Raw genomic sequence first — 15,540 nt, 5'->3', positions numbered from 1 at the left:
CAATAAAATTAAGAAAATATATTCAATTTCACTAGTAGTCGGTAATAAGCAAATTGAAACCAAAATGAAATCATTTTACCTTCTAACTAACAAAAATTGAAGAGATTAATAATATCAGTATAATTATTATAGATATATGTGTGATAACTTAAATGTCCATCAGAAAGGAAATGATTAAATAAATTATTGAATATTTGCAGTAGTGATTATTTTCATGAGGTACATCTATATCATGAAGGAACTCCAAATTTCATAATAAAATTTAAACAAAAAAGCAAGTGCAACATATAGTATAATCTCATTGATTTTAAAATATTCAAAATAAAACCATCAAATTTCCTGTCTGTGAATATAATATGAGATACAAAAACATTTGGAACAGGAAGCAATTTAAAGATGGCGTCTTCCTCGGTAAATGGGTCAGCTACAACGTCTGGGAGATCTGAATTTCGAAACCAGAAGCTGAAGCCGGAGGACCGAGATGAATCAGAACTCCTCACTGTTCCTGATGGTTGGAAGGAACCAGCCTTTTCCAAAGAGGATAATCCCAGAGGACTCTTGGAGGAAAGCAGTTTTGCAACTTTGTTCCCAAAATATAGGGAGGCTTACTTGAAAGAATGCTGACCATTGGTGCAGAAAGCCTTGAATGAACATCACATTAATGCAACCCTGGACCTGATCGAGGGCAGCATGACTGTTAATACAACAAAGAAGACTTTTGATCCATACATCATCATTAGGGCCAGAGACCTAATAAAACTTTTAGCACGGAGTGTTTCATTTGAACAGGCAGTCCGAATTCTTCAGGATGATGTTGCATGTGACATCATTAAAATAGGTTCTTTAGTACGAAATAAAGAAAGGTTTGTAAAAAGAAGACAACGGCTTATTGGCCCCAAAGGATCCACACTAAAGGCATTGGAACTCTTAACAAACTGTTACATTTTGGTTCAGGGAAACACAGTTTCAGCCATTGGACCTTTTAGTGGCTTAAAAGAGGTTTGAAAAGTAGTCTTAGATACTATGAAGAATATTCATCCAATCTATAACATTAAAACCTTAATGATTAAGCGAGAGTTGGCAAGAGATTCTGAATTAAGGTCACAGAGTTGGGAAAGATTTTTGCCACAGTTCAAACACAAAAATGTGAATAAACGCAAGGAACCAAAGAAAAAAACTGTTAAAAAAGAGTATACACCATTCCCACCACCACAGCCAGAAAGTCAGATTGATAAAGAATTGGCTAGTGGTGAATACTTTTTGAAAGCAAGTCAGAAAAAGCGACAGAAAATGGAAACAGTAAAGGCTAAACAAGCAGAAGCTCTCAGTAGGAGACAAGAAGAAAGAAACAAAGCTTTTATTCCACCAAAAGAAAAACCAGCTGTGAAACCTAAGGAAGGTTCTACTGAAATTAAAATTGATGTTGCTGCCATCAAGGAAAAGGTTAAAAAAGCAAAGAATAAGAAACTGGGAGCACTTACAACTGAAGAAGTTAAGCTTAAGATAGAAGCAGATGAAAAGAAAAAGAAAAAAAAGAAGTAACAGACCAAAACAAAACAAAAATATCCCAAACTAGAATTTACTAAATTAATTCCTTTTGTAAAGGATTTTGATATCTGAGGACATTAGTTGTCTTATCTGTAAGAAATAATACTCTGGCCACTTTTTTCTGAGTTGTTTTTGTCAATAAAACAGCATTCTTTTAAAATACAAATTATGGAATTCTCCAAGGGTTTTTCAAAAACTTTTGTACTAGAAAATGGTATATATGTCTTTGTATATGTTACACCCAGTGTTTTCCAGGCAGGTTTTGCCTAAGCATGATTTTAAGAGCACTTCTTTAGGCTGTTTATATCAAGATTTTGGGGATGAACTATTTAGCTTTTGTAACTATTCAGAAATTTAATGTCTGATGCATTGGTTAATTTTCAAATATAATTATGTCCCAGCATTTGGTTTTGAGGAAAATAAATGCAAATTTTTCAGTGAAAAAAAAAAAAACATTTGGAAAAAAAGAAAAGAAAAAAACATTTGGAAGAGTATATATCAAAATAGTATCAATAGAGGACATATACTGGATGAATGATGAAGGGGATTTTTATTGTTCTAAATTGTTTAAATTTTTAATAAGAATATTTGTGGCATTTCATTGTAATTAAAAATGTGAACATTATTATTAAAGCTGTAGGGAGCCTTTGAAAAGTTTTAAGTAGGGAAATCACAGAAGCAAATTTGTATTTTAGGAGGACCTTTCTGCCAGCTGAATATAAGAAGGGACTAGAGGAAAGTTAAACTGGAGACAGGGGAGTCAATTAAAAAGTGATGCCAAGAAACCAGAATAGCAGAGAATGATGGACTTTAACAAAGGCTGCCCAATTGCAGTAAAGATGGAGACAAAGGGATGACCAAGAAGCATATTTATCTAACTAGGATCTGTAGGTCTCCACCTCTTGAGATAGGAAGGGGATTGTGAAGGAGGTCTCTAAAAATGACCCTCAAGTTTCTAATTTAGCAGTTCTTTGAATGGTCAAGTCCATTCGCTAAGTGAGATAAGGAACATGGAAATACATGTATATGTGTATGTGCTCACATGGTATGGTTGCTTGAGCTTCCATTTTACAAGAAGGAAGAAGGGGTACACGAGGTCACATTTCCTTCCTTTGAGGAACACTTCCTGGAAATTGCAATCACTACCACCACTTCCACTCGGTCAGAACTTAATCACCTGGATGCATAAAGAGATTGCAAAAATATGGTCTTTAATCTGACCAGCTGTATCAGGCCAGACTTCTGAAACTTGGAAGAAAGAGGAAACAGGTATTGATGGCAACAAATAGGCACGTTTCAGTCTCTGTCACAAGGTCAGACTAGAGGTACAGGACTTTCCCCAGTCATCAAGTATAAACAGAAGTTGTTCCTTTTGTGGGATTCCCAGCATATGAGTCAGGGGCCAATTTAGTCTTTTGAAAAGTTGTTTAAGATGGGGTATTTTCACATAATGAAGATTATTCTTAAATTATTTCATAAATATGCATTATAAATCAAAATACTTAATCTCAAAAGGAAATAAAATTTTAGTACCATTCAAGACTGAATATTTGGAAAAGAGTCTTGTTCATGTATTTATTGTGTGAGTGTGCTAAAAGTTTGGTCAAACAGTAACACAAACACTCTCACATAAACACACACACAAACACACAACATTATCACTATGCAATCATTTTTCTTTAATCTATATATCTCATTCACCCAATAACTTACCATCTTTTCATGTTTATTTCTTGAGAAGCCTATTCCATTATCTAGTACTTATCTTTACTAGCACATATTTTCAATAAATACAGTTTGCTAGATTACAGCTAAATCTATACTTAAATGCAAACTCTCTGGAACTCTCTCCAAATTCAGGCTTTGTGATTACAGTTAAGCAATGATATTGTCACTTGCTTTTTCACTCCTTAAAATTATCTCATCTCCTTAGGTCACTGCTGTTTAGTGCTGTGAAAATTGATTTGAAATGCAAAGTTAAATGGAGCTTACAAACTAGGCTGCACACATTTATATTTTCCCAATCCTATACCCAGGTTACACCAAAGGTATATGTACTCAATTAAAGAACATTCAATTTGAGATCTGTATGCCTTTGAATATGAATGGATAACTCTCAGTGATCATGTCTGATCCAACTGCTCATTCGCCTGGGGTGAATTAAGTCTTCTGGGCACTAGGGTACCATTTAGTAAATTACCTCATCCAGTACACTAAATTTACCTCACATGGGTGAACAGTTTACTTTCAGGGAGTAGTTTCATCACTCCAGTTGTCGAATGGCCCAATCTCATTGATGTTAAAGGGTTGATTCATATGACACAGTATTTACCCACAACCCCAGAAAATAAGGCCACACAATGACCTACTCCATTTTAGACGACATGGGCCAATATTTAAAGAATAAATGAGAAAGCTGTTTTGTTTGGATTTTTAAATAAATCAACTATAAACAAAGTGCTTCATTGTTATCTCAACCCTGAAACTATAAAATTTGGTGATAAATTCACTTTATAGTAAAATTATTTGGGACCTTAAAAGTATGACTACACTAGCATCTTTTTAAACTATTAACACAACACATATATAAAATGAGCCTATTTAAATTGCAATAAAATTGAGTGTAATATTTTGAAAGCAGTAAGATTTTCTTTTTCACGTGCAAATACAGATATTCTTTTAATTTTATCTCCGTCCTGACCTTCTCTTAGATATTAAAACTTCAAACATTATTGGCTTCTCTTTAAAAAACTAACATCCAGAGCATAAAATAATTTTTGTGGTGTCATAATTTGTTAAATAATGCTTTGAAAGTGGCTGGGTGCCCAAAGAGTCCATGCAGAAATAAAATGCACTCATGCTGCTTCCAAATGTTTTTCGTCTCCACATATATCATGTCACAGGCTGCTGTTTCGCCTGTGGTGTCACTATATCCAAACAGCAATAATCATTCACCACCCCTAGCAGAACATTTCAGCCAACTACCCAAATTTACATCCAAAACAATATTTAAAATGCAATAAAAGGCATGTATGTTAAGTGAACCAGTAATCTAATAATAAGAGAGTCTGAAATTGTCTTAGAACTAGTTCTGAAAAATACATTAATAGGGGTATTTTCAACAGTGAACCACACCTGCCAGCTCTCTGTCTTACTTTTTCTCTATATAAAATACATGTATCTCCTTCAGCAAATGAACTTGGATCCTCATTTTGAATGTAGTCTAATGACCTGTCCATGATAGCTTAATGATAACGAGAGGTAAAAATGGGGGGCACAGAAAGGAGCTGGAAGGGCAGTGTGGTGGCTTGGAATTGTATGTACCCCAGAACATCATGTTCTTCAAGCTCATCCGTTCCCGTGGGTGTGGACCCATTGAGAGTAGGATCTTTTCATGAGGCTGCTTCAGTTAAGGTATGGCCCACCTCATTCAGATGGGCTTAATCTTCTAATTTGAGTCCTTTATAAAAGAGATGAATATGTAGAGAGAGAAGGAAAAAGCCTTGGAAGCAAGAAGCTGAAAGCAATGAAATCCAGAAGAGAAGGGAGAGACCAGCAGACTCCACCATGCTCCTTGCCATGTGGCAGAGGGGCCCAGAATCACCAGCAGCTGGTCTTCAGGAAGAAATCATTGCTTTGATTTGTACATTTTCTTGGCCTCAGAACTATAAGAAAATAAATTCCCATGGCTAAGCTGAACCGTTTTCTTTTATTGCTTTGAGCAGCCTAGAAAACTAAAACAGATGGTGAATGGGAATACTATTCCAGGCAATCCTGGCATGCCCAGTTCGTGTGACTTAAGAGTAATAAAATCAGACTTCAGGCCTGTTTCCATTTTCTCCACTATCATCATCATGAGTTCATTTCAGGTCAGATCTGAAAGTTAAATTTATACAGACTTCAAAGGAATCAAGCTTTAGAAAAGGAATAGCCTCCATGAAAATTAAAAGATGCATTAAAATGAAGAATGCTTACCTGTTTCAAGTTTATCATTTAAGATCTTACTTAAAACTAGAGCCCAATGGATTGTTATTGCTTTTCTTGAGGCTATAGCTGACATGGAACTTGCTGGCTCATATCTAGGAGTGTTAGGTCCATAGGGAAGGACCGCTGAGTCAGTCTCTTCTCCTTCCTCAGAGAATATCATCTCTAACTCTTGCATTCACTTTTCTCTCATAATTAAATAAACAGTCAAAACTACTTTGCTCTCAACATCTTCTCTTCCTCTGTCCCTGAAATATATAAATAGAGGGCACATATGCAAAACTAAGGGGAGTGAGGGGAAGTATGTGTATGGAAAACCCATGACTGACTTTGTGTCATTGAGTGTCTATTCATCTCTCTGGGAATCAAAGAGCATGTGAGCTAGTGAGAGTGGCTCTATATAGCATGACATTTTTGTGGCTCTAATGGTATTTGAATAACCTCCTAAACTAACTTTATGAATTATGTGGTCTCACCTTTAGAACTTGCTATTGAGACCTTCAGTGACTACTTTGAGCCAGGCATTTTAAAAATATTACTTTGTATAATTGTCCTCAAATTATTTTCCACATATCACAGAAATGGGAACTGAGGCTCAGGGAGGTTGAGTGACTTTTATGAAGTAGTTCAGCAAGCTATAGCCCAGCAAAGTTTTGAAATCTGATCCTCCTGACCGCAGCATGTGTGTTTAGATCACAGCATTGCTGTCTCCTGAGGGAGCATAAGTGGAAAGCCTTAGAGGAGGTGGCTCTTGAGAAGGACATTTAGAATGGATCAAGCAAAGACGGGGCATTCTCACTTTGTGGTAGAAGAAGCAGTGTAGACAAAGGCATGGTAGCAGGAGATTGAGCAGCACATATAAATAGTGGATAGTTTAATATGTTTGGAGTAAAAAGTAATATTTGGAGAATTTGGTCCCAGTTGTGAAGGGTTTTGAAACCAATCATTTGTGCTGAGTTTGTACTCAACAGGAGGGAGCTTTTGAAATTATTTAGATCATCATCTAAATTGACCAAACTTGGGGAGGTGTCCACCTAAGTATTTACATCAGGTGTGGTTGAAGGTTGAGACGTGGAAAAAAAATGTCCACATGCTTACCTCAGGCAAATAGGTGGCCACATGGAAGTCTCTTTGCTACCATGACCATCACCACTATGAGATGCCAGTCCCAGTCGTACATTTATTGTATCAAGACTGAGTATAAAATCATTAGGGCCTTAATTTTATTTTCTGTTGACTGTTCCCAGTTGTTTTCAAGACCAATTGTGTCCCTGATTATTTTCAAGACCAATAAAATTTTCAGAATGGTAATTACTAAACCAATTATTCTTCACTCTATCCCATACCCTATAAATGCCAAAGGATCCCATTCTTTCTGAAAAAAGCAAATGAAATTTTGATAGGAATTTAAATATCTTAATAAATAAGAAACATTTGTATTATTAACCCATTTATTTGTTGATAACACAACAAAGGGTGTTATAATTAATATCTATCAGTGAATTGAATCCACAACATCCTGTTTCATACTTTGTATATGAGAGAGTAATATTGTGATGTGTGACAGCCGGGTACATGTTCGCAACAAATGGCCAGTCTTGTCTGCAGGTATCTTTGGAAAATTGCAAAGAGGCGGTTGCAGCCTGTCTGCTGGAAATTCAATACTGCCTCATGACCTCTTTAGCAACTGTGCCTAAGGTGCAAACCTCTCCGCAATAATGTGCCAGATATACCCACAGTTCATAAATATTAAATATATAGTACAATTTGGCTGTAATGCTAAATAGATCTAGCTCTCATATACTTTGATAAATGATGCTTAGCAGCTCTTTAGCTGACTCTTTGGCTCCTGAGGTGTAAAAGCAATTTTAAAGGACATATAGTTTAAAAGTCTAACCCCAGAAAGAAAAACCTGGGTAGAAATTAACCGACCAAGCAGCCTTTGTGGTGGTTCAGTGGGAGGAAATGCTTTTCAAGTTCAGCTCACTCCTTCTTTGATAAAAGAAATGTAGTCTGTGGTTCCTAAACTAAATTCAGATGAATGCTGGCTCTTCATAAGCATTTAAATAAGATTCCATAAATCTCCTTGAACTTTAATAATTATACACACACATTTTTTAGATATTTATATTATTTCAAAGTATACATGCTCTGAGATTAAAAAAAATCTCAGTCTATTTCTCCAGATAAAATGGAACTACCTTTGAAATATTCATGTAAAGATTATTTTAATTCAATTCTCCAAACATGACATTGATGTCTGCCACATGCAAACTCTGTGCCTGGGACTAGGTGGGCACCCATCCTGTTTTTAAGAATTCACAGCCTAGTGAGAGTGACAAAATGTAAACCAAAAGTCACCGGCTGGCAACCCACAGATTGAAGTTAGCCATGAGATGTTTTGTATTTTCTTTCTACAGTATTTTTGAAACCCTTTAATCATTTGAATTCATTGTCTTTAGCCAAATCTTTTACCCTTCTGTTCAGCTCGATGGCTTTGTCACCAAGCTTGATGTGCTCATGCATTGCACCTGACAGGCCCCTAAAGACATTTGAGTTCGGTGCCCCTAAATTATAAACAAATAAACACCACACCTATGATAGTATACTAATAACTATTATTATACCTCAGATTATGCAAGGCACAGAGAAGGAAATAGTAAATTCTCCCCATGTATGCCACACATTTTTGACAGAGAAGATGATATCTACCAAGGTGGAAGAGCTTCCAAGCAAAGAGAATATCCTGGAGGCATGGGGACACAAAGTGATAGTCAAGCCAAGGGAATTAAGAAGGCAAAGGAGAAGGAAGAGAATGTTTATTTCCTCATATATTGATCACTTATTGTCGGCCATTAATAATCTGTAACCCACTGCAAACCAGTATAGATGATATATTTATCATTAGTTTCATTTTTCAAATGAAGAAACAGTATTTGGGAAGGTAAATAACTTGTCCAAGATTAATCAGCTAGTGAATGAGAGAGTCAGAATTCAAAGTTATGCCTGGTCTCAAGCTTAAGTGTTTTCATTTTTAAACTGGATGGATATATTAGCAGACTGCAAATTTATTCAGCACATATATTTGGTATTTTATTACTCCAAATATCATTTAATATAAACATGGGTATAACCATTGAATATAATCCTCATTTGGAGAAAATACAGGCTTAATCCAAAGAAGTTTAGGAAAGTTCTGGGTAAAACTTATTATAGGTGAGGAAGCTAAATATTTTAAGTACTTGCTTTTTAAAAGTCAGAGAATTTCTGTTTTCAATATGATTTAAAGGTATTTTTCATTAAATATCTTATTCATAATCAGCTTGAAAATATTTTAGTTTTCCCACTTAATGTTATAATTTTAAAAGCAGTTTGCATCAAGCATAATTTTATCATACATATCTTACAAATTCTACAAGCTTAAAAATAACTCAGGGGAAGCTGAAAATTTTTTTTTAAAAGCACTGAAGAAATAACTCATAAAAATCTAGCCATGAATTTGCCCTTTTTGCCTCAATACTTTTATTGTGACCTATTGAACATCAACTGAAAGAGAAATCTATAACATTTATATTGCAGTGACTTGAAGGATTAAAAAAAATTAAAAATAAAACAGTCATGACTACGTGATCTTAAATTGTATTTGGTACTGAAGAATCTAGATCAAAGTTATCTGTGTGTGTAGCTAAAGAGGAAAATACTAATTTAATTTGCATTTTTAAGAATTTAGAAAGTAAAATTCTGTGATTGTATCTTTGGTTTAGCTTAGAGTTATTTTTTTTTGAAGTGGTGTCATATAAAAATTGTTTGATTTCCTTTTTTTCTTATTAGAAATGTGTTACAGTGCCAGATAAAGAAGGTGCTTCAATGAATCTTTATTGAATAGATGAATAAGTAAATGAATGAATAAAATTTAAAGTGAATGACTTATTTATGAAGAATTCTATTTCACAGGGAGAAAATTATTTACTCTCCTCTAGGCATTAGAAAGTTACTATTAGCCCAGGAAGCAATTAAGCAGGTAGAGTGCTTCCTTATATCCTACCAAGATGCTTACCTAAAGAGCAATGTGCCACTTTTCATTTGATCTTTCATTTGTTCATTTATGCAATTTGGATTTATGAGATCCACTCTGTACATCTTCTGAGCAAGTTAGAGGAGACCGCAGTGGGCTCCCTGTTGGCCCAGGTAATACATCACAATAAGGCAGTAATCCTTTCTTTATCAAACTATGCAGGGCAGAGCAGTTTAGTTATTCCCAGACTGCATGCTATCAGTTAATGAGACACAAAATAAAAGTCTCCATGGAGTAAAAGATACATTCTTACAGTGGCTTACATGAAAATGCTACTTCTCATAGTTGCTGGTCTTTCTCACTGGTGAGGTGACTTTTGCTAAGTGTTCAGCTTCATCCATTATCACAGAAAACAAGGAAGCATTTACTCAAACAAACAGAATGAGTTATGGCTTCTTCTTTCTTCTCTTAGTGGAACAGAGAATGGAGCAATGCTGTAAATTGTTGTTACTGAGTACTTGGTTTTTGTTTACCTAAATATTATATATCATATTACCACTAAATTTCTGCCCTACAGAAATCATTTTTAGTACATCCTTTCTCCATGAAAGAGCTTCAGCAAGCATATGAAACCTGCAGAATGAAAGAACACATCTAAGATACTTCCCAAGGTTTGTCAATAATCCTAAAAAATTTAGGCAAATTACCAAATCACATCTGAGGCTGATTTTAAATGCTGACATTCTCAGAGTTTGTGATTCTCAGAAGAGAAGTCCAAAGCACTGAAGAGCTCTTTTTCAATAATTTTTTTTTTAAAGTTTCATTCTTTTCATGAAACTGAGCTACATATTGTAACATCTAAATTTCAGTTTTCTATGAATCTGTAATAAACATGGATTTATAATCTAAACTGAAACCGTTCTTGCCCTAGAACTTTTCTCAACAGTGTACTTTCAATCCCTCTAAGTGCCATTACACCATCACCTTGAAGGTCAACATCCTTGTACTATTTTAACATTTAAACTGCAACAGAACAAAGGAAGTCGAAAGAATAAGTGATCAATACCCGAGGTTATTAAGGAGAATGGCAAAAGTCTGTTTACATGAATAAAGGTGAAATCAGCTAAGGCTGGCTGTTACTGCAGCCAGCCGTCATAATTCACTGCTCTGTGCCAGGACTTGCCTATGTGCACTGGGATGGTGAAGTCGACCCCTGTTTGGGGCTACCTGATGCAGCCTCCACTGAAGGAAGCACATTAACAATGTAAAGTACGGGAGCATGGGCAGCTTTTGCACATCCCAAGGCAGGTTGCTGAGGCTGATGGGTCCATAAAAAGGCATCCCCGTGTCTCCACAGTCCCATATTCAGAAGTGATAGCTGATACAGTATGATTTTAAATGGTAAATTACCAAAACTGAACACACAAGAATACGTGAGAAGATTCATAGTCCCTCATTAGAGTCCTAGAAATAAAGCTTTGGGAGGTTAGGTTATAACCCAAAGAGGAACGCAACATTTAGAAATAAAAGAGGGTTGAAAACTGTGGGTAGAAAACTTTTGCTTTATTTTTTTAATTCCATATGATTAAAAAAAAAAAAGGAACTCCTTATATATTTTTAAAAGCTACTCTGTGATTATTTCTGAGGAGAGATCTACAATTAGCAACTGTTCATGCCAAAATGTTATCCTGATTTTGCCTTAGCTAGAGGACTAGAATATCTTTTTTATATTCTTGGCTAGGAGAATGACAGGCACTTAGGAGGAAATCCCTGTGTCTGTCTATAGAATGAGAGTTATTTCATTTCTTTCTCTCCCTTTTACTTTTTCCTTCCCTCCCTTCCTTTTTCTGTTTTGGAGGCAAAGATATACATGTCTGTTCAACAGTATGCTTTTGAAAGTATAAACAGGAAACAATGGTTTTGGCTAAAAGAAAATTCTGTATTTCAGCCTCATGTCAAGGCTGAAAGGTTTAAGGAGAGATGTTAGGAGAAAAAAAGTGGGAACAACAGATATAAATAGAAAAAGAGGATAGGGGCATATAGGTGAGAAGATAGCAGACACACAAGAAATGGAAGAAAACAATCTGACAGAGAACAAGTGAAATGAGGGTGAGAGAGAATCTGAAGGTTGAAATATGGGCATGCCTCAGAGAAAACAGCCCTTGGCAGAGCATTTGGTATAACCAGACTACACTTCGAAGTTACTCTTACTGTGGCTCAGAGGGACCATCATTAATCCAAAACATAGTGATAGAATGGTTACTATGTGTCCATTAACAGAACTCAATACTGGGTAGTCAAAGATGAAGAAAGGATTGCTACTCTGATTGCATGCTCACTCAGATCTTAGTTTGGTCACTCCCCTATGAGTAAACATACCTTGGCTAAACTCTCCACTATACCAATATTAATTCATTTATTAATGTCATATATATACAACCCTACCGTATTATTATGTCCATTATAAAACATTCATGAAATATAAAATAGAAGGTATAAAATAAAAATATTTTGAAATAATATTTATTTTATATATTAATAGTTGAAAATTCATAAACTCAGTGTTCTAATTCTAAATTCAGATTATTTTGATACTTGATTTTGAATAATCACATCATACAAAAACACAGTATACACAAAATGCTACATATTCAGTGCCTGGTTTGTTATGACAATGAAGGTAAATCCATATTTTTAAAACTGTCCCCAATGATTTTTTGCAACCTCCTAATTTTAAGATATGATTATAACATCCATGTCCTATATAATGTAGCTGATAAAGGATTCACTTTAAGAGTTGAAGAGATGGATCTGTCATATTCTGCTTGTTTTTTTTTGGGGGGGGGTCTTCATTGTATATTTCCTAAAGTACATCCAGGGTTGAAAATTGTTGTGTCAGAAGTAACATTATCTTTTAGGATCATTACCTTGGGCCAGGGAAAATCAAGGCCCTTCCCTCCTTGTTCAAGTCCTTGAAAAAGTATTTATTTCATCTATAGATTCACACTTTGCTCTATGTTTTGCTGTTTAACAAAATTCTCTAATCACATCTCTATGAATAAAAATGTTTGAGCATGTTCCCCAGGGGATACCATGAACATATATTATTTGTAATTTATTTAAATGAACTAGTATGGTATAATATTATGTATATTTATAAAGCAAATTCAAAAATAGCAATTACAAAGTATGTGATCAAGCATTAATCTAAATAAAAACTCTTATTATTTTCCTCCTGCTACCCAGTTAATCATCTTCAATGCACCCTGCTCATTCACCCTTCCCCCAATTATGGAGAACACGGGTGTAAGTCACCCTGAACGTGGCATAACAGAGGAGGACCAAACACAGGAAACCACATATTAATCTTTATTGCATGTGCACAAGTATGGGCACGTTAAGTTTAAACTCTAAATTGTTTGTATAGAAGTCAAAGTATCCACAGTCTACCCATAGGATAAAATAAGCATTTGCAAAAATATAATCTAATGAACTCAGTTTGAAAGAGTTGTACATCTGAAGTTCATATTTATAGCAGTATTGCCCTTAATAATAAACTTTTCTGACATCCAGATTAGATTTTTGATAAATCATAATCAAAGAAAGATTTCCTCTACTTCAGCAACTTTTATCTGAATTTCCCTCCTAAATAAATTACTTTTCCCAAAACATCAAAATATTAAATAATAATAATATCTGCTTACACTTATGAAAATTTGCTCTCATTGAATCCTCACAAATAATCCCAAGATATTAGTTCAGTTAATATTCTTATTTTACAGATGAGGAAATTGAGACAATTTAAGGTTGTGGTTAGTTTGTTATCTTGTACATGAGTTTTTAGCCAAGGCTAATTTACATATGTAAAACTATTTCAGGTAGATCTCTGCAGTTGTAAATTAAAAATGGAATTTTGTTTCACTGAGCTTACTAAGTGTACATGTGTTTTATTACATTATAATTTTATTACATTATTATTATTTGAAAACTGGTAATTCATAAATATTCCATAGACCACTTCGCTTTCAGATAATCTCCATTATCAGAATCCAATAATTATCCAAGCCAGATATCAGAATGCAGATGTCATTTCCATTTTTTTCATATTGTGGATCAATTATGACCTATTAATTAGCAAATGCTTCTTAGGAGTTGTTACTCTCATACAATATTTCTCAGTGAGCACTACTAGAACTTTGAAAGAATCTTCCTTTGAACAGGGAATATTCCATTTATTGCAATATCCTCATATTCATGGCCCTACTCACTAAACAACAATAATGTCCCACCCCAGTCATAATTTCCAGCGTTCCCTGCATCTAGTGGCTTATGTTGGTGTCCCCTAACAAAGCAGTTACTATTTTCCCTCCTCCATTTGATATCCATAAGTGTTTGAAATATGTTAAAGTAGGATTGCCAGATTTAGCAAATAGAAATACAGGATGGCCAGTTATCTGGCCTATTTTAGACACAATATGATGCTAATATCACATCCTGGCCTCTCACATTTACGATACCTTAACCAGATATGCATTCATGTATACCAGCTTTTCTGGTTTTTTGCCCCAGATATAAAAGATGACAATTTTTAAAGGAAGAAATGCTACAATAAATAAAATACCTTTTCACCCATTGTAAAGAAAAAAAAACATAAAGCCGTAACAAATGATGCAGCAAGTTTAGAAAACTGCTATTAAATATGACAGGCTGTCACAACAACAAAATAGTAATCAATGTAATCATAGCAATAAAATAATATTTGTATTTAGCTTCTTTCAAGAAGTTAAAAGAATGGGCATCTTTTCTAAGTTAACAGTTTTAAATAATGTTAGCAAAATCTATAATGGTATAGAATATTAATACTATTTCGAGTCACTGTTCCACATGCTTTTGATTATCTTAAAGTTTCCACTAGGATAATTTCATTTATGTCCTTTTCTTCTTTCCTATACAATGACTATGTTATTCTTTTTCTTTCTGAGCTAATATTCTTGAGCCAAGCTTCCTATTACATGAATGCAATAAATCCATAATCAGCTAAAATTATATTATTTCAGTTTTTTCTACATATAATAAAATCTCAACTTTTTGTAATTATTTTCCCTGTTGTAACAACACTATTTCTTTTTGTAACTCTAAATAGGAATGTTGTGTAAATATATGATATAATTACCTCCACCTAAAATTCAATGAAGCACCTTGGTTATGAGCATTTTTCTCAAACAGTGATGAAACATTACAACGTGGTAAATGCTTGTATAAGAGACACTGCACACAGACACATATTAACTTTGTGTTCCATGATAAGTATTCCATGCAGTAACAAAGGAGTAGTTAGTTTCACTGGTGGCTGAAATTATTTTCTAGCTTACCACTTGGCACTTTTACCACACTACTTAATGTTTAAGGGGCCCTGGCACTGCCTGACAAGTCCATTTTACTAAGACCCCTTAAAATCAACAACAAAGCAAGACAGCTTTATCCACAGTGTGTGATTTTCCTTCTACACTTTCTTTAATACAAGATACAATGTATGGGCATCACCCAAGGAAACATACATTGTAACTTTGCTCTTTCTTAAAAACATCTCCAATTATCTAAGAAATGTTGGCTTTTCTTTGGCACCAACTGTCTCCGTAGAAACAAGATATACAGAGTGTAGCATACCAGACCCTTTTAATACTTAACTGTTCAGAGAAGCCAGAAATTTTAACCGCTTTTAGGTGGAAATTTTTTGTCAAGGAACAGATGAAGCTTCTTCACAAATAAGCACAGGCCTTGCTAAATCTGAGTGCGGGAAGAAAATGCTGGGCCTGAGGGAAGTCCCAGAGGACTTCAAGGGAATGAGAAGCATTCCTTTGAACTGTCAGTGCTAACTTGCTTTTGGGGTATTAATTGTGATTTACACTTAGATGTGATAACTCAGTTGTCAGTGCTGCCCATGCAGTGATATCACGCATATATTACATTTCCTTCTGAGTGATTTTAGTATC

The 15,540-nt window shown here is 34.7% G+C and overlaps 1 protein-coding gene and 1 pseudogene across 1 annotated transcript in view; both read left to right on the top strand.

The window, feature by feature from the left end:
- EPHA6 (EPH receptor A6) overlaps positions 1 to 15,540 on the top strand; it is a 951,964-nt gene that overhangs the window by 754,587 nt on the left and 181,837 nt on the right.
- LOC143647931 (KRR1 small subunit processome component homolog pseudogene) lies at positions 385 to 1,982 on the top strand (annotated as a pseudogene).

Source organism: Tamandua tetradactyla, chromosome 10 (assembly GCF_023851605.1).
Source record: "Tamandua tetradactyla isolate mTamTet1 chromosome 10, mTamTet1.pri, whole genome shotgun sequence".
Classification (NCBI taxonomy): domain Eukaryota; kingdom Metazoa; phylum Chordata; class Mammalia; order Pilosa; family Myrmecophagidae; genus Tamandua; species Tamandua tetradactyla.
The sequence above is the reverse complement of the archived record's forward strand: the minus strand, read 5'-3'. Positions and strand labels throughout refer to the sequence as shown.